The following is a 19,666-nucleotide window of genomic DNA, read 5'->3' as shown; positions in this document are numbered from 1 at the left end:
TTAACTCTGTTATATTTAATACACAGCTTCCCTATCTCTGTCTATGTTGCCTATAACAATCCTCCCCCAGACAGTGGGAAGGGGAAAAGAGGAATTGGAAAGTGCATCCTTTCTAGTTAGGAATGAAACCTAGCGTTATACACACCACTCATGGTTCACATGTCATTAGTCAGAATTTAGGCACAGAGCCACACTTACTTGCAAGGGAAGCCAGGAATTGTCATCTTTAGTTGGAAGATCTTAAACCCATTGAAAATCTGGGTGGGGGATTTTAATACCAGAAAGAAGAAACAAATGGAATTGGTGGATAGCTAGCAGTCTTTGCTACAGTGTTTTCCCTGAAATTGTGGGTTGGTTTTCTGCATATCAGAGCTGCTTTGTGGGTGGACTCCACTGTGGCCATCTGTGCTGGAAGTGAAACTCCTTGAAAGGGCCAATAAGGGGAGCGTATTAAACTGATTTCCTGGTAAACAGATCAGGAAATAATAGAAACTCAGTGTTGAAAGGGATTTCAGTCACTATGTAGCCCAGTCATGCACCTGAGAATCTTAACAGAAGCACCTCTTTTTCAGACTTGCCCAATATTACGTGTGAAAATTAAGGACTTGTCGAAAGACACAGAATTATTGGTGATAATCAAGACTAAAATCTAAGGAATCTGGTAAGTTTAATTTTCCTTCTACTGCTCCTGAATAGACCCTTCTGAGCTTGGTTTCTATCATACCACAGTCAGAGAAGAGATACTTGTGTTTTTTTATAAGCTATAACGATTTATGTATTTTTAGAGTACTGTTAGATGCTGTAGAATAATCGAGCTAGTATATTGAATTGTAATGCCCCCTTTCAGTCATTGAAACAGTGGCGTCTTGTTAGAACACAGTTCATAATTACACATCTTTGGATGACCATACAAGTTGGTGAAAAGGGTATTGAAGTAGAATTCAATGACAAGACCTAGCCTCGGCTATTTACTATCTAGATGACTCTGAGGAACTCATTTAACTTCTTTGAGACCTGTCTTATTTTTAAAACAGGACTGAAATTGAACTCAATGGTTAACTACTTAACCATTGGCATAACACAGGATCCAAGTAATTAGAACAGATGCCAGTCATGAAAAACTCGACCAGGGGACTAGTGCATCCTAGAAGAATGTCACCCAGCTCTTAGCACTATGAGTTTTCTCTGGAAGTTTAATTGCACACTGTGAAAAATTGCCACATTAGCCTGCAACCTTATTCATCCTCATTTTTGGTACTTATGTGATAAAAGAATATTTTGAAGCTTCCACCTAATGACTTATTTTTAGGCCTCAAATTTCAAATAAATATCAGAAAAAGGAACAAATCTCTGTAAGATTGTTCTGGAACAATGAGCAAGTATCATCTGATTAGGAAACCCAGAGTCTCCCAGGTCCTCTGTAAAATAAAGTAGAAAATAATGTAGAGACTGACTTCTAAAATGGCAAGGAATCCATTTGTCCATAAAAGGATAGAGCCCACTTCAAAAGCCTGTCACATTTCATTATGTTTCTAAAGACCTCAGCTCCAAAGAGAGGACAATTGTGGGCCTGTAGGTGAGCCTTAATTTAATCTTTAGTAAAGGTCTAGAGATAAATGTTGCAATGAGAACAGAATCCATTTAGGATAAGTTGGACAGAATAATTCTAAATTACGGCCTTGAAGTTCCCACTTCACTTATAGGAATGAGATAAGGCAAAACACTCCGGTTAATGAAACATGAGCTACTGATTTCCTGAAAAAGACAAAAGGAGGGGAGTGTATTGCTCTTACATGGAATGAGCATTTTCTTTAGTCTCCGTGCTGACAATGAGAGACTGCGTCAAGGGAGAAAGTGATAGGAGAGGCAGCCTTAGATCAAAACAAAGAATAAAGGAAAGCTAAACAACGCCTCTTATCAGTTCCGAACGTGAGTTCACCTTCCTGGCTTTCAGCTGTCTTGTTCATTGCATGGCTCCATGACCACAGGGTTGAGTCTGTTCTCTGCTCCTCTGCATGTGTGTGTGTGTCCATGCATTGTAATCATTTGTAAATAGTGTTTCCTTTATGGTATTTTTTCCCTGGCTCTTGAAAAAGCAGTGCCTCTCTCCCAAATGCATGAACATGGACCTATCATCACAATCTCATCTGCTTTACGGGTGGAAAATGGACCTATGAGAGCACTGGCCTTTTTGGAACTGAAAACAAGTATTCTTCTGTGATCTGAAAGCATTAAAGGTCAGATGATCTGCAGAACTGGGGAAGGTGCTCAAATCCCAGAATCTCACTGATAAGGGTTGTGGTCCTGGGAGATGGGGCCCTTGTCACCCCAGCTCCTCTTCTGGCCTTCCTAGCGATCCTAGCACCACCCTGACCCCTTCTCCAGTGAATGCTCTTACCAGACTGTGGAAGAAGTGGAACATTTTGTATTGGGCAGAGAAGAGGTGAAGTTCCACCATGACCTCTGGCCGCACTTTATCTATCTTTCTTTCCCTACATGGGGTAAAGCAGCAGTGATCTGTAGGCAACAGTTTAACATGGTTCTTAAGTCAATTCAAGCTGAATCCAACTTCCACATTGTGCCCTATAGTCTTAATTCTCTTTGAATTGTCTTTCCTGGATTTCTCCCAGAACCTCTGTTGTAAGTGGTTTGGGGTGTGTATATATGTGTTTTGTGTGTGATATGTGTTATGGTGTATGGTAATGTGTGTGGTATGTACATGCATGTCGGTGTATGTATGTGCTGTATGTATATATGTTTATAAGATGTATTTGTCTGCAGCGTGTGTGTGGTATTTGTACATGGGACATATGGGTATGTGGTGTTTATGTGGGATATGCATTTGTGCATAGTGTGTATATGCTTGTGATGTGTAAGTATATGCATTTGAATGTGGGATTTGTGCATTATGTGTGTGCACGGAGGTGTGTTTGTATGTGATATAAATGTGTATGTGGTTAATTTGCATGTGGTATGTGTGTATATGTGTGTGTGGTGAATTTGTAGGCGGTATATGTATATTTGTGGAATGTGGTGTAGGTGTGGGGTGTGCAATTGTAAATGGTGTGGGGGGTATGTCTCTGTGTGTTATGGGTGTGCATCTGTGTATATTTGCAGTAAATTATATGCAGTGTGTATATATATCTGCGGTATGTGGTATGTGTTTTCAAGTGTTGTATGTTCATGTGCATTTTGTGTGCATATAGGTGTGGGAAGTATGGTGTGTATAATGTGTACTTGTATGCATTCGTATGTATGTGTGTGTTATGTATTTATATGTAGCCTGTGTATGCATGTGTTGTGTGTGCCTGTGTGTGGGGTATGTATGTGGTATTTGCATATGTGTGTGGTGTCTCTTGATGTGTATGAGTGTGTGCAACATGTTTGTATGTGGTGTATGTGGTGTGTGTTGTGTGTATGATGTATGTGTACATGTGTGGTGGCATGCACACATTGTAGCTGAGTATGTGTGCATGTGTGGGGTGGGGTGTGCAGTATAGCTACAGGTAGCCATTTATCCCTTAATTGTCCCAGATTTATTGAAGGGCTACTCAAAATCATTATTGCAATTAGTTCAGTCTTGAAATAAACTAAGTGCGATAGTTTTTGCATAAAGTTTAGAAACAATGGCTCCTTTTTCTTGGTTCTTCCAAAGTCATGATAGGTTTCAGACAGGAAAATCTATTTGTTCCAAGAGGCCTCTTTGGCCCCCCATCCCCTGGGGAGCTGACTTATGTTGCTAGAAAGTTGGGGAAGGGCAAGCCACTGTAGAAGTGTTTAAAAAAAAAACATAGAGTTACTTGTTGATTTATGTATGTGTTTCATTGCAAGTCGGAGAGACCATGAGGTTTGCACTGGCAACAGCCCTTCTTCTGAGTGGACTAATACTGCAGTTGATTTTGTCTGGCTCAAACTGGGCCTTCAGAATTGGATAGGGTCTTACTTCTCAATTTGAAAATCAACATGTCCATTCGCAAGTGGCTTGACAAAATACCCCTGACAGCCTCCTTTTAAGCTCTCTCATCTTAATATCTAAAAATGAAAATCGTACCTTCTGGCAGTTAAAAACTCTCCTTTCCACTTTTATATCATTTTTATTAGGCTTCTGAAAAATAAACCTGTCATAGATCTGAGGCACAGAGACAGGATGTGAACACAAACACTACTTGCTGAACATTCATGTCATTTGTCCCTATATGCACTCTACTCAAACAGTCGGTCTAAAATGCAATTTAGACACTGAAACAACAAACCTTTTCTCAGAATCCTCTGGCAGAGAAGCTGAGGTAGCTTCAGTTAGCAGTGCACCAAATCCTAATTACTCCCTTAGGAGCTAGTCATTAGGCGAAAACCTGCATAATGTTCTATCTCCTGCATGATGCAGATGCTGGCATATTTCTTGTTTTGTTGTTTCCTGCCATTTGGAGAGATTGCTATTTGTCATACACTAAGCAGAGGAGGAGAGGACAGCAAAGTGCATTTCAGTTCCTTGGACAATTTTTGTAAATTACCAATAGATGTGGCTGTTTTGAAAGGCTTTCTTCTTCTGTGTCACTGTATTGTGAGGCTGTCTGACACTTATGACTCGGAGCCCCTCAGCAGTGGTTGCTCAAAGGGGCTTCTGGGGCCATACCAGGTGTGTGGGAGCTGAACGGTCAGGGCTTGACTTCTACCCCCTTAAATTCCCATTATCTTAAGTAGAAGAGCTTCACTTTAAAATATTTTATTGTGCTAGGGTTTTATATAACATTTAGTTCAACAAAAAAGGAGCTGATAAGCCAACTTCACTATGTTCTTAAAAGGTATAGAGACTCCATGAGTAGTGCATAGTGACCTGCGGATGGCCTCATGTGTCAGAATGGACAGTGGCCAAATTAGCTGTCACCAAACTGCCCTGACCCCGCATCAACAGCCACTGATCTATGGGAGAAATCCCCGATTCAAAATCTCTTTACTGCCTCAAGTTCTTCCTCATCAGAAATATGAATAACTCACTATGAAGCTGGAACGATATGCAAGAGGGAGATGATGAGAGGTCTTATAAACCAGGTTAACAGGATGGATTTTATCTTCAAAGTCATAAAGTTCCAGAGATGTCGTTTGAGCAGGTTTGAGTTTTAGGGAGATCACCGTGGCAGCTGGGTGGAAATTTAATTGAAGACTGGCAAGAATGGAGATGGAGAGACCAGATAGGATGCTAGTGACTTTTTCTCTTTTCTCCATTTTTAATTATAAAAAGAAATCTCTGTGATGGATAAAGGTAGATGAGAACAGTGCCAAGAGAGCACTTGTGAAAGGAAATTATTTTATTTATTTATTTATTCAATTTATTCAATAAATATTTGAATGCCCACTATGTGCCTGGTATTGTTCTAGGTACTGGGGACAAAAGCTGTTGACCCCAGGGAGCTTATATTCTAGAATGCAGGAAACAGACAGTAAACAAATAAGTTAAATGTATAGTATGTTAAATGGTGATAATGACTAAAAAGAAAAGGAAAGGAAATGTGGGGCATGCAATAGTGGCTGGGGAGGTTAGAAGTTTTTAAAAAGGTATGATGGTCATTGAAGCCCTAAGTAGGTGAAATTTCAGCCAAGACTCAGTAGACGTGAGGTGGAGAGGCGACTGTGTAGTTATACAGAGAAGAGCATTTCAAGAGGTAGGGAAAAAACATCAGGGTCACAGACACCAAGAGAATGTCATCACTGGAATGCTCGAGGGAGTGAAGGGTCCAGGAAGGCTGGAGTGGCAGGAGAGAGGGGAAAAGGAGTAGGAAATAAGCTTGGAGAGGTTGGGGATGGAGCACAGAGCGAGGAAAGCATTTTGGCTTTACTCTGAGTGAGATGGAAGTTGTTGGAGGATCTTGAAATCATTAACTTGTGATTCCTCAGGATCTTTCTGGCTGCTGTGCTGAGGATAGACTTTTGAGGGCAAGAGTAAGTCAGGGAGTTCAGCTAGGAGGAAGTTGCAACAATGTAGCTAAGAGGTGATAGTGTCTTGGATCAAAGAAAATGAGAAACAGAAGTAGGTTTCTAGATGTATGTTAAAGGTAGAGCTGATAGTATATACTACATGATTGGATTTAGGGTATGAGAGGAAAAAGGAGCCAGAGATGGAAGAACAGAATTGCCATTAACTGAGATGGAAAAGATGGAGGGTGAGTCAGGTTTGGGGGTGGGGTGGGGCAGGAGGGATCAGAAATCCAGTTTGAGATTGTTCAATTTGAGACACCTGCCAAACAAGGAGGTGTTGGGTATATGTGACTGAAGTTAAGCAGAGAGGTCTAAGCTGGAGTTATAACTTTGTGAAATCTCAGCCTATAGGTGATATTTAAAGCCACAAACTAGATATGATTACTAAAGGGAAGGGGTAGTTAGAGAAGAAAGAAGTGTAAGTGAATCTAAGTAATGATCTGCTACAATCAACAGCTAAATTCTTTGACATCTCCCAGAAGCCCTTTCCCAGGAGCACCAAAAAATTATTTCCTTATGTTTTTCGTCTGCTTATGACTAATTCTTGTTCCAGTGTGAAAGTTTTATTTTTCTCCTGATTCAAAATATAAGTTAATATCATTTTTCTACATATTTGGCTTAAATAGAATTCACAGGTAACCTAGGAACCCAATTCACACTTTTCAACAATGTTTCTATGGGAACATATATTCTAAACTCTAAATAAGTGTCTTTCAAATTACTGTTGGAACATTATCCAGTTTTAATCTGGAAATTGCCCGTCATTCCAATGCAGAAAAGAACCTACATTTTCAGAATCTTTTATATCTTTTCATGTGATCAAATATCTTTTATATTCATCATTCATATTTATCATACCAATAAAATAATTATTTCTTTAGAAATTTTAATATAATATACTATTAATATTTTCATTATCAGGTATTTTTCTTTTTCATTTTATAGTTTTCCTTTTCCTTGGCCATTGTCTGTCCTCACACCCATCTCCAATGATGCACATTAAGTACTTTCTAATTTTACTGATAAAATAATTTCTATTTTAAGAAATGTTACTAATTTTTATATGTTATGGAAATATATCCACTTCCTGCCATTACATGCCTTATTTACCTCAAATTAATACCAGACTAGACTTGATTAGTGCAACCTTTAGGGTGATGACTCTGTTTCCTCTTCTGCCATTGGTTCCAGATTGTTCACGACTGTGGGGAATAGGAAGGAGGATGAGTAGCCATTGAGGTGATGGAACTTGGATGAAGCAGCAGTGTAATCTGTTTCTTATCCTTTGCTCAGTTTTCTGGAACCTCTCAAAGACATTGCATCATTTCCTCTGGCTGAGCCTTTGTACACAAGGAGTAGACTGAATTGTCCCCTAGTCTCTGTAGGTAAACGATTCTGTTCTTAAAACCTTTCTTCATTGTGCATTTCAAGGATGCGTTTTCTGATTGCCACTGTGACATTTTGCATGGAATGGCCAATCTAATCAAGAGCATCTCCCAGATTAGCTTTTTTCCCTGTTAATCAGAAGCATGTTTTACCTTTATGCAATTAGATATTAATCTCTTTGAAAAACATCAAGTTTCAGTATTTACAAGGCATATCTTCAAATCACACTCTTTCAGTTACACCGTTAACTTAGTTAATCTTTGGATAGGGTGGAATGTCATCAATTTCACAATCTCTCTCATTGGTTTCAGTCCAACAGTTTTCCTCCTGATTGGGGTAAATGATCACTAGGTCCTCCAGTAAAATTCTTTGGCGCTACTGAACTGGAAAGCTTTGGTTTCTGTTTGCATTTCTGGTTTGCATTTACTTTGCCATTATTCTTTTCTATTTTCTGAAGTAATTGGAAAATATTGTATGAAGGTATCATTCTTTTGTAAAAAAAGAACACATGACAAGTCATCTGGAGATCTGGAATGTAGCCCTATTAGTCAATGAATAAACACCTTATTTACGTTTCAGTTTAAGTGGGTTTTGCTTTGCCTTTTTTACTCCCACTATGGTGTTGGTTACATGAGGCGATTTAGTCTCAGACTTGGAAGATCTTTAAGGGGTACTTTATCGCAGTTTCCACAATAAGATCCTCTTTAGAACATCTTTCATTAGTGGTTGCCTGCTTTTGCTTGAACATCTTCAGACGTGAAAATTTTCATTCAGTCAATGGAAAGCAATAATTGTTAATTATACATCATTTTGAGAGGTGAGGGAGAAATTCAATCCCAAGATTGCTTCTCATAATGTACTTGGAAAATCTTTGAGAAGCTAACCACCAACGTAAGAAGATAGTGTTGTCATTGATTGAAGGTCATCATGGGTGGTGACAACTTGGGGAAGATTTGAGTGCCTCTTTTCCCAGAGAAAGTTTCACTCTTTACCATTTGTGGAATCAGGACTTGTCAGCTTTTCCCCTCTACTATTTGGCACATTTATAATATTTTGAATCTGTGACATTCAGGGAGATAGGGGTGCCCCTTCTACAGGGAGAAATTGACAGTGAGTAAAGAAAATTGCTGGTGACATTTTTTTAAAAAGAGGAAAGAGAAAGGAGGAAGAAAAAGATAACAAAGGAAGAGATGAAGAGAAAAAAATAATAAAAGAAAGATATACAAAGCAAAAGGAGGGAAAGAAGACAAAAAATAGAAAAATAAAAGCAAAATGTCTCTTATATGCCAAGTTGGTTCCCTCCATCAGTGTTGCAATGAGAAACACATGGAGGTGCAGTTCTCTGACCCTCTGGTTTGAGTGGCCATGACTCTCTGCTCAGATCTTTAAAAAACTTTCTCTCCATGTTACTAAACCTTGGTATTTATGAATGCCAGTTTCTTCTCCTTTTGGATAACAGGAAGAGAGCTGAGGAACTCTATCCATACTCTTCTCACTGTACTACTTTAAAGATGTTAACCTTGCATAAGCATGTAGCATGAAAGGTGGCTACAATGAAAACTGGTCACATTTTATATGGTAAAAATGATAAGATGTTTATTTGTAGATCTAATATACAAGCTCTGGGAAATTCTGTACATTTTTATTGATTCCATTGTTAACTAGAATTATTAAATCCTACACTTTGTTATGAAAGGAATTGGTTGTTTTTTTGACAGTGTTGATGAGTATGTTACTAGTACTGGTGAGTTCTAAGTTATTGACCACTTCTCTTTTCTGTGAAACTTTGTGGCTGGGAGGGCTGCTACACATTTCCCATGGCTTACCCTTCTGGGCAAGTCTTAGGTAGAGAAGTCATCTTTTCTTGAGCAGAATAATTTTGTTACAGCTTAAGGTATCTAGTGCTATATCCATCCATCCATCCATTCATCTATCATCTACATTTATTTCTCTCTTGTTTCTTTTCAAAAGGGCTAGCATTTTACAATGCTTTTACCTTATTCAGATCTGGCCCTTTTGTGTTTCAGCTAATGACCCAACAAGAATAGTTTGCTGCTTCTCTCTTCTGTTTTAAATGATCACTGTGTAGTTCAACCTCTTGAGCAAGTGTAAAGTTTCTGCAAACTTAAAACATACTAATTCTAATGTATTCATTTACTAATTTATTATATACTTATTTACTATATTTTATGTGACAGACACAGGTAAGATATAAAGATACATAAGGTAGTGTTCTGTATGCTTAATGAACTTACAGATTCCATGGTGTAGTGGTGTGGAAATTGCTAGCTATAAAATAATTTAGTAAGAACTATTTAAAAATGAGTACAAGATTCTATGGAACACAGAAAAGTAATTAACACTGACTTAGAGTGAAGATTCTTCAACAGAGATGACACTGAAGCTGGTATTTGAAAGAAAAAGTATTTTCACTGATGAACCCAAGAGGTAAAGTTCTTTGCTGGAGGAAACACCATGGTCAAAAAGTACAGAGGCAAGAGAGGATATGGTGTGTTTGGAAAAAGGTAAGAACGAAGGAGTGATTGGATTGCTGAGTGCACATGTAGATGAAATATAAAACCTAAACTTATACCCTGCTGAAAACTAAAATTCTCAACCTGTAAGTAATGAGGAACCATTACAGTAATGAAGAGACATGGTTTTACCCAAGACAACATCCTTATTAGATCTGTGTTTTAGAAAGATAATAATTGACAGTGTGGAAGGTGAAATGATAAAAGGAGAGGCAAAATAGCCAGTTCATTTAGTTGCTATGAATGAGAGATGCTGAGGATTGAATTAGGGAAGAAGCAGTGGAGATAGAAAGAGATGGATTCAAGAGATATTTAGGAGGTGGATTTTTACTGAATTAAATATAGGTTGTGGAAGAGAGGGAGGGGATGCCACTTGATTGCCAAGTAGGGTGGTGGGTAGGGAAATGAAAATAGGGAATACAAGTGGGTAGAGTTGAGGAAGGATAGAGCTGAGTTCTGCCTTGGACATGCTGAGCTCAAGGCATTGACTGAATATCTAGGTGAAGATGCTCAGGAGTCAGTAATTTCATTATTGCTTGATTGCCAACTCAACCTGTCTATTCATCTTCTCCGTTAGACTACCTCTCCATCATTGCAAGAAAATAAAATAGTTTCTTGAAACTTAATTATCCCTTGTTGTCCTCTGTGGGCACAAATAGGAGGATCTTTTTCTCTGTTCTCACTCCCAGAGCTTCATCTATGTTCAGACCTCCTCTCCAGCGAAGAGGATTGGCAGTCTGCTGCTCCTGTGAAAGGGGCCAGGCTGGGAGGGCCTGGCAGTATCAGGGTCAGAGGCATATGTAAGTGTGTTCCGTGTATCTAAAGAGCCATAAGTAAAACATTTATGTAGTGGTTTTAAAGCATGTACATAAATTATCTGAAACTTTTCCTATGTATCTTTGAAGTTGAATCCTCCTCCCCTTGAATATAGACTGGCTTTAGTGACTAGCTTTCCAACAAATAGAGAGTGGCAGGGGTGATGCTGCAAGCCTACAGATGCTAAGTCATAAATGGTGATTCAGCTTTTACCAGCCTCCCTCCATCTCTCAGGACATTCACCTTGGGAGTCCCAAGCTAATATGTAAAAAGTTCAGTAACCCTATAACTGTCATGCTGGGGAGTCCATGGAGAGTCCACATAGACATACAGAAGCTAAGATTCTGATCACCAATTCTGATGCGTCAGTTTTTTTCCCCCCACACCACCAAGCAATTCTGTGATACCGGCTGGGTATGCTACAATTGAACTCAGTTTTGACACTGTCTACCCAGGGATAACATCAGAGTCCACAGGGTAAAGGTTCAGTCCTCCAAGATTGCTTTCCTTCCCCCTTCAGATGTCAATCACCAGTCCAGGTTATCACTTGTGCTTCTGACCGATTGGTTCACCAATCCAGAAGTTCTCCAAACCCTGTCCTTTTGGGGTTTCATGGAGGCTTCATTACACAGGCATAATTGATTAACTTATTAGCTATTGGTGATTGAACTTAATCTTTAACCCCTCTCCCCTCCTAGATGTTGGTGGTGGGACTGAAAATTCTCTCTCTCTAAACAAAGTTGGTTCCCCTAGCAACTGGCCTTCATCCTTAGATGCTTTACAAAAGTCACTTCATTAACATAATGAAAGACCTCTACATTACTTTCCTCATAGGAAATTCCAAGGGTTTTAGGAGCTCTGTGTCAGGAATGGGAAGAAGACCAAGTATATTTTTCTTATTATAATCATAATATCCTAGAAGCCCAATGCAGCCCTCTGTCTGAGTCTTTCGGCATCAACCACCAGACACGTGAGGAAGAATGCAGATGGTTCCAACTCTTAGCCTTCGAAGTTTCCCAGCTAATGTTTTGTGGAAATAGAGCAGTTCTTGCTGAGCCCTGCCCAAATTGCAGTTTCACGAGCAAAATTTTTCTGTAATTTTAAACTACTAATTTGGGGGTGACAGTATTACATTTGATAATTGAACACTTTATGAAGCCGCGATTCATCATAATCTAACCTAAAAAGTATTTTACTTATTGACACAGGGTCAACCTTTATTCATTTCATTCTCAAACTTTCAAAATGGTCGAAGATCTTCATCTACGACAACTCATTAAAATCTTGTCATCTCTCTATTTTGCAGCACCAGCAAACTCCTGGCCATCTTTCGTTCTTATACACCAATCAACACTGTTTATCTATACTGGCCTTTCCTCATCCCTTGGCCATCTTCAGCTCTTTTGAAATATTAGGCATGTTTACTTATAAAGGATCTAGCCCATATGAAATCAGACATAATAACTTATACTCACAGTCCACATTAAACAACATTTACAGTCTGTTCTCAGCAGAGGTGACAGAGTGATCCTTTTAAAACCTAAGTTAGATCTTGTCACTTCTCTGCTCAGAGCTCTCCATTGGTTCCTGCTCTAACCTGGACTAAAACACAGACTTTCAAAAGGCCCTATTCTGTCGGGCCCCTGGTTACCTTCTAACCTCATGGCCTGAGTCTCTTGCCTTTTTTCCCCAGCTTGTTGAGATTTAATTGACATACAACATTGTGTAAGTTTAAGGTATACAACATGATGATTTGATACATGTATACTGCAAAATAAGTAGCATAATAAGATTAATTAGCCTGTCCATCACCTCACATAATTACCTCTGTGTGTGTATGTGTCTGTGGGTGTGGTGAAAATACTTAAGATTTACTCTCTTAGCAACTTTCAAGTATATAATACAGCATTGTTAACCATAATTACCAAGCTATGCATTAGATCCCCAGAGTTTACTTACCTTGTAACTGGAAGTTTGTACCATTTGAGCAACCATTTCCCCACCCTCCAACATCTGGCAGCCACCAGTATGCTCTATTTTTATGAGTATGGTTTTTTTTAGATTTCACATATAGGTGATATACAGTATCTGTCTTTCTGGACACAGATACACACAGAGAAGACCATATGAAGATAGGAAAGGAGAAAGAAGAAGAAACCAACCATGCTGACACCTTGATCTTGGACTTCTAGCCTCCAAAACTGAAAACTGTGAGGAAATAAATTGTTGTTGTCTGAGCCACGCAGTCCGAGGTACTTTTTCATGGTAGCCTTAGCAAACTAACACAGGGGGAGGGCAAAGGGAGGGCTAAGGGCGCTTATGCATTAATAAATCTGACATAAGCGGGGAGAATACAGTGTGTGCTGCTGAGAGCTGGCAGAGAGGAGCTCTCTTGAACCTCTGAGAAGATCCTCTCATGCTGTGTTTCGGGCTGGCAATTCTGTAGGGGCCACTATAAGAGAGTGAAGAGTGAGGTAAAATAAAGGAAACAAGCCACTGAGTCCTCAGGAGAAATAAAGACTCTGTGTGTGTGTGTGTGTGTAAAGTATTATGCTGACTTCATGTTACTATAAGTCAAGCACATTTCATCCTTTTTTTTTTAACATCTTCTTTGACTAGGTTTGAAAGGCCAGGTTGAAAGGAAAAAAAATTAAATACATTGAGGCTTTTATAGTTGATAGGATTTTTGTCTTATTTAGAGTAGAATATAAGTTTAATGATTAGGTGACAGAGAAGCCTGATGTAGGTATCTAGCTCACAGTAAATGACAAGTAGGTGTTTTTTCCCCCTATGATCAGGTACATATATATATTCAGAACAAGATTACCTGCAATAGAGGATGTACAAGAATAATTAAGAAAGAATAATACATAATACATTGCCTTTACTTGGTTCCAATTATCTCAAGATTGTTAGACTCCTTATGAGTTGTAGTACTCATATCACACCCTGACTGGGTTGCAAAGTGGCCGTGCCTTCATCTATCAGGTGGTAGATCTGTAAGATTGGGGTCAAATGACTTAGACTAGGAGGCAAGATAGAGATTATCTTAAGAAGAAAATACATCATTATAAGCTCTGCAGATGTACCGTAAACTCACGTCTGAGCTGGGAGATTATTATCCATCTGACTGTGTGCTTGGGAAATGAACTGAGAAGGACAGATTTGTTTCCCCCCCAATAAGTCAGTGAGAGCCAACAAAGATGCAGGGTATTAATATTCCACATAGAATGTGGTTTCTTGAGCATCTGGATTATTCCCAACTAGGACAGGTGCTTTGATATAATACATCAATTTGAAGCAGGGGGCAGCTGGTAAAGACGGGCATTATTATTTTTAAATCTGAATGGCTAAAGAGTCTTATCTTAGTTTGGGCTGGGTGGCTTAAACAATAATTTATTTCTCACAGTTTTAGAGACCAGAAGTCCAAGATCAAGGTGCTGGTATGATTAGGTTCTGGGAAAGACCCTCTTCCTGGTTTATAAGCAGCCACTTTCCCATTGTATCCTCATACGGCACAGAGAGGGAGAGCTTTGGTCTCTTACTCTAGGGACACTACGCTCCATCTTCATGACCTCATTACTTCCCAGAGGCCTCATCTGTAAATGCTATCACATTGAAGATTGAATTTTGGGAGAACACAAAGATTTAGTCCATAGCAAGTCTTCACTAACTGAGGCAACTGATAAAGTGTATATCCCGTCAACCACCTACTAAATGGAAATCTATAGATCCTTTACTCTGTCTCTGAGGCCATTCATAAGTATTGATGGTTGACTGTCCATCTCTCCTTCACGGGAGGGAGCACGAATTAAAGGTGGATATGACAGCATTCTGATTCCTTAAGCATTGGACTTTAATTTGGGGAAAGGGCATAGACACCCAAGAAAAGCATTCTGTTCCCTTTCCCTTTACTCTCCTTTTTTCTTCCTCCTCCTCCAACTTCATCTCCACCTTTCTCCTTTGAAGCTATCAAAGATTACAAGGTGCATTTAGCTTAATCATCCAGACTCAACATTACTCATCTAGTTAACAGAGATTGATCAGAGGTGTTCTCTTTTTCTTTCTAGGCCATTTCCAATAACACAACCTCTTGCACCCCACTGACTGACAAACCCAAAATGACCAAAGAAATCTGCCAGAGTCTTACCTTTGTATTTATAGCTTGCTTCAGAATTGATGTTGGACCCTGTGCTCATCTCTTTCTCTTCCTGGAAGCCAGTTCTTTTACAAGAATGTAACCGCAAAAAAGTAGCTGGAAGGAAAGAACATTTTGGAAGGGTTAGATGTACACATATACCTGAAAGAAGCAAGAGATGGGAATAAATCTGGCTGCTGTTTTGGCCCAACATCTAGACGTTGTCTTACTCTGACTGTTTTAGTTACTAGAGAGTGGGAACTACGTATTTTCTTAGAAGGAGCGTGAGCTGGCGGCACACTCTTCTAATAACACAGTTCCTTCTGGGGAATTGGGGGTGAGTCGCCTGCCAGTGATCTTCGCTGGGCAGTGGAAAGCATAGCTGACAGTTACTTTAGAGTACTACTCTGAGAATAGAGCCCCTGATGAGTCTGTTTAAGAGCATTAGGAAAAAGGAAGAGAAACTAATGTCTATCAAACTTTCACATCCAGGCTCTGTGCAAGGTTTTTTCACATGAATTACCTTATCCTCGTAATAATTCCTAAAACTACACATTTTTAGATTGAATCATATTGTGCATTTTATGTAGGTCAAAAATGGTTGACGATTGGCTTTTCACACCCTTCAACCTAATATTATCCTCATTTTTTAATCATAAAAACACACCACACACACTTGTTCTGTTCTCTGTCTACTCTCCTGGATTCCCCTCCAAGCTTCCCACTTTGCAGCATAAAGGAATTATTCTCAAACTTCAAAGCAAGGCTTATTAGAAAACAGATTGCTCATTTCTAACCTCAGAGTATCTAATTCAGTACATCTTGGATGGCACCAGAGATATTGAATTTCTAACAAATAACCAGGTGATACTGCTGCTTCTGGTCCAGGATCACACCTTGGGAACCACTGGTATAGAGGAATGACATCCTCGAAGATAAACCTTCAAGATTTACTTTTTTCCCCTCTTTGGCCTCCAAAACAACATTTAAAATCTAGATTTTATTTAAAAATATTTTCTAAAACTGATGTTTTTTTCACTTAGCCTCACTTTATGTGTCTTTGTATATAATGCATAAAACAGAATCTGTATCACCTTAGTTTTTAAAGACTACAACATTTTTCCATGTATATGAACATAATTCCAGAAAAACTATTTTATAGATTAAGTGATACTAAAAGTCTAAAATTTAAAGTGCTGGAGTCTAAGGGAAGGGTGAAAGAATAAAGAACATTTGGTGGGTGGGTGAGACAATGCAGTAGAGATTCATACACCGTGTTTGAGTTTATTCTGGACATTATCCCTTCAAGTCCTTTCTGCTACTGAATTTTATGAGCCAAAAGACACTGAGAAAAACCAGCCAGGAATGATTCCCTCTACTTTTAAGATAAGGAAACAGACTCAGAAGAGTAAAATGATTTTCCCATCAATGCTGGTCTGTGGAATAACCCAGGAGATGTTAAAAGATGAACTGAGGTATATTAAAAATGTTAAGTTTATGTGAGCAAAAACTGATTCCAGTCCGGCAGCACCAGAAGCAAGAAAGGAAATTATTCAATTGGCTATAGCGTAAAGCCTGGTTGGCTGTTTGTGACTGCTTGTCCTTAGCATTTTGATTTCGTAACCTTGAGGCACTTGCAGGCTTGGATTTTGGTTTGCTTACATAAGCTACTATGGCAGTAAAGTCACCTCAGCCTGATGACCTCCTTGTTTAATTCAACAGGGGTCAGGGCAAACGTCAGAGTTGGTGCCAGAGGGGGAACAGTGCATAGGAGACGGGGACACGACGTCTAATTTGGGCTAGGATAGAGGAGGAAATCCTATTCCTCTAACTTCCTCTCACTTGCACCTGTATTCAAATACATTAGGAATAAATATAAAAGTTCCTTTAATCTTGAGTCATCAAAAATACTCTAGAATCTTGGCATGCACAATCCAGGTAGTCATCAGATGTTTTGTCTATTTACTACTAAACACGTGGGTATTCAGAAACACCACTATTTTTGTTAGAAGCTCAGACAGTATCTTCCTCGCTATGTGCTCCTCTGGTCTCTCCCAAGGACTTGAGAAAGCTGTTTTTCTTTCTTTGTTTCCCTGTGTCCTTGTACTTAACTCTCCTTCTCTTTCTTCCTTTATCTCATCCATTTTCTTTGTTCCTGCTTTTATCACACCAACTTTTTTTCTACCTAATTTGCCTTAACCCATTCAGCTCCATTCCCTGTGTATTTTCCACTTCAATGAATGTGAAATGTTTCTTCTTTGATCAGGACTTTCCCTAAAGGTTTTAGTAGGTTTTGCCCTAAATGGGAGGTGGTGGTAACTGGTTTTGCTCATCCTAACAAACAACGTAGAAATGCCAAAGAGATACTAATACCACTTAGCCTTTACAAATGACAAAGAAGCTGGAGAAATTTATTAGTAAGCAATTACATATTCTTTAAAATATGTAGTAAACCCTCTGGTCCCTCTTCTTGGTAGAATTGCCCTGAACAGCGTGGACAAGTTACCTTATGTCTATGAATTTTGGCTTCCTCACCTATGAAAACGTGATAATAATATCTTCTCACACAGCTGTTACGAGGATAAAATAAAAAGGGTGCTTCATCTATCTATTATTATTCTCCTCCAAACTATCAGAATAGCATTAGTCCATTCACACATTCATTCAAGGATGTGTGCTACTCACTATAAACAGAACCGTGAACAAGATTGGTCTTTGACTTCATGGAACTTACAGTCTATCAGAAGAGATAGATGAAAACAAATAATTGTAAAAATAATAAACCATAATGAGGACAACAAAGGAAAATACATTGTGCAACATGTGCAGTGGAGAAAAAGGACACTGTATCAGGAAAGTGTATAGTGGGGGGACCTGATCTGGTCTGCAGGAGTGGGTGGGCAAGCATGAGTTCTCCACTGGAGTGACATTTAAGTTCAGGTCCAAAAGATGAATGTGGGATTGACTAATTAGTAAACGGAGAAGGGAGAGTTCCAGACAGAGGGAATCGCATGTTCAAAGGCCTACAAGGTGCCAGAAAGAACTCGGTACATTTCAAGGAATTCATGAAAGGCCCATATGTTAGAAAGCCAGGGGGAGAGGGTCATGAGATGAAGCTGCAGAAGTCGGTGGGAGCAGAACCACCAGGTCTTTGGGACCACAGTAAGGGTTATTTTCCTTTCTCCCAAAAGCACTTGGTAGACTTTGAAAGGATGTAAGCTGGGAAATAATATAGTCAGATTTTCCTCTTGAATCTGCTGGGTTAGAATAAATTGGGGAAATGCAGGAATGGAAGAGGGATATCTGTTAGGCTTCCATGGTTGTCTAGATGAGATATAATGCTTGATTACAGAGGTGGGAGGGAACGGGAATGGAGCTTTGAGATACTTAATAGATGGACTTAGGCTTTGTGGATCAAGCAAGCATAAGCTGTGAAGATGAGGCTGATCAATATGATTTCCAGTTTTCTGGTTCTGCTGGTGCCATTTACTCTTAGAAGGAACACATTTGCAGGGGAGGCTCATTTGTTCTGGCTTGGATATACTGACTTTGAGATGCCTGTAAAACATCCACACAAAAATGTCTGATGAGCAAGCGGTTCAGTACACAGATCTGAACTGGACAAAAAGTATGAGAGTTGATGTTTTTTCGAGGATACTGAAACATAGGAGTAAACGAGATAAGGAAGGGGAGAAATACACAACAGCAAACCAGCTAGACAAAAATGATAATGTATCCAGAGGATAGTTACTGTATGAATGAGGAGAAGGGGTGAAGGGGGGGTTGTGTAAGTAGACAGGGTGGAGGATGGATGTGTCTTTGTTGGCAGAAGCCATTTTTCCTTTAAAGTTGTAGTTTCCAAGCTCACTAGAGTCCCGTGGGTAGCTTATTTAGGGTAGAATTTAAAAACTCAGCCTTGAAGGACCCAGACCTTGGGCACCATTAGTCCTCAGATAAATTGGGGAGAGGGAAATATAATCCTTTCATATTCCCCTTTCCTGTCATTATTTATACATATCACATAAATGTTTGTGTATCTTTAAAACACATTTTCTATAGTGAATTTAACACTAGATTTAAAAACAGGAAAAAAGTACTTTAAAATGTAGCCAATAATTGCTGTTTAGATATAGAAAATTCAACATTTTTCTGTTGATTACAATGGAAAAAAAGCATTGGTTAGATAATCATTCAGGTTTGATTCTCACTGGAAACATTTGTATATTAGAGAATTCCACTCTGATACCTCATGAATATTTAATTACAATCTTCATGCTTTTTATATTATAGTCTTGTCTGTGTCTCAAGATAATAAAGAACAATAGTAAATGTAAAAACCCACCTATATACCCACCCATCTATCCACCCAACCAGGGCAATATAATGTAGCAGTTAACAGCATGGATCCTGAGATTAGTTTATCTGGGTTCAAATCCCAACTCTGCCACTCACAGACCCTGTGTGCTTGGGAAGGTCACTTAAACTCTCTATACTTCAGTTTCCACATTATAAAATGGATACAATAGTAATTTATATCTCATACAATTTTGTGAGAATTAAATGAGCTAATATATGTAAAGCACTTATGATGTAGCCTGGATTATACTAAGTGGTTTATATTTTACTAGTACAGATAATGACCCAGGCCTAGACCACAGTGTTCTACAAGGAGTTTACAGTCTAGTGGGAAGTTGAGATAAGGACATACTGTAATGGGGGCAGGACAAGCCTGATGAAGTCACAAAGGAGGGGGAGCAAAGGGATTCTGTAACAACTTTTGGCATACAACTCATTCACAATCACAAAAACACTTATTTTG

General features: G+C 39.0%; 1 long non-coding RNA gene across 9 annotated transcripts in view; it reads left to right on the top strand.

Moving 5' to 3' along the window:
- LOC116156445 (uncharacterized) overlaps window positions 1-19,666 on the top strand; it is an 83,658-nt gene that overhangs the window by 10,408 nt on the left and 53,584 nt on the right. For 7 of the 9 annotated variants that reach the window (XR_010383147.1, XR_010383149.1, XR_010383146.1 and 4 more), the window contains exons 1-2: window positions 485-661; window positions 12,816-12,961. This is a non-coding gene — a long non-coding RNA (uncharacterized LOC116156445). Of the gene's footprint in view, window positions 1-484; window positions 662-12,815; window positions 12,962-19,666 lie in introns of those variants that run through there. The other 2 variants (XR_010383152.1, XR_010383150.1) reach the window with 1 other exon arrangement.

Source organism: Camelus dromedarius, chromosome 11 (genome assembly GCF_036321535.1).
Source record: "Camelus dromedarius isolate mCamDro1 chromosome 11, mCamDro1.pat, whole genome shotgun sequence".
NCBI classification, from domain to species: Eukaryota; Metazoa; Chordata; class Mammalia; order Artiodactyla; family Camelidae; genus Camelus; species Camelus dromedarius.
Note: the sequence above shows the minus strand (reverse complement) of the source record. Positions and strands in the feature narration are given on the sequence as shown.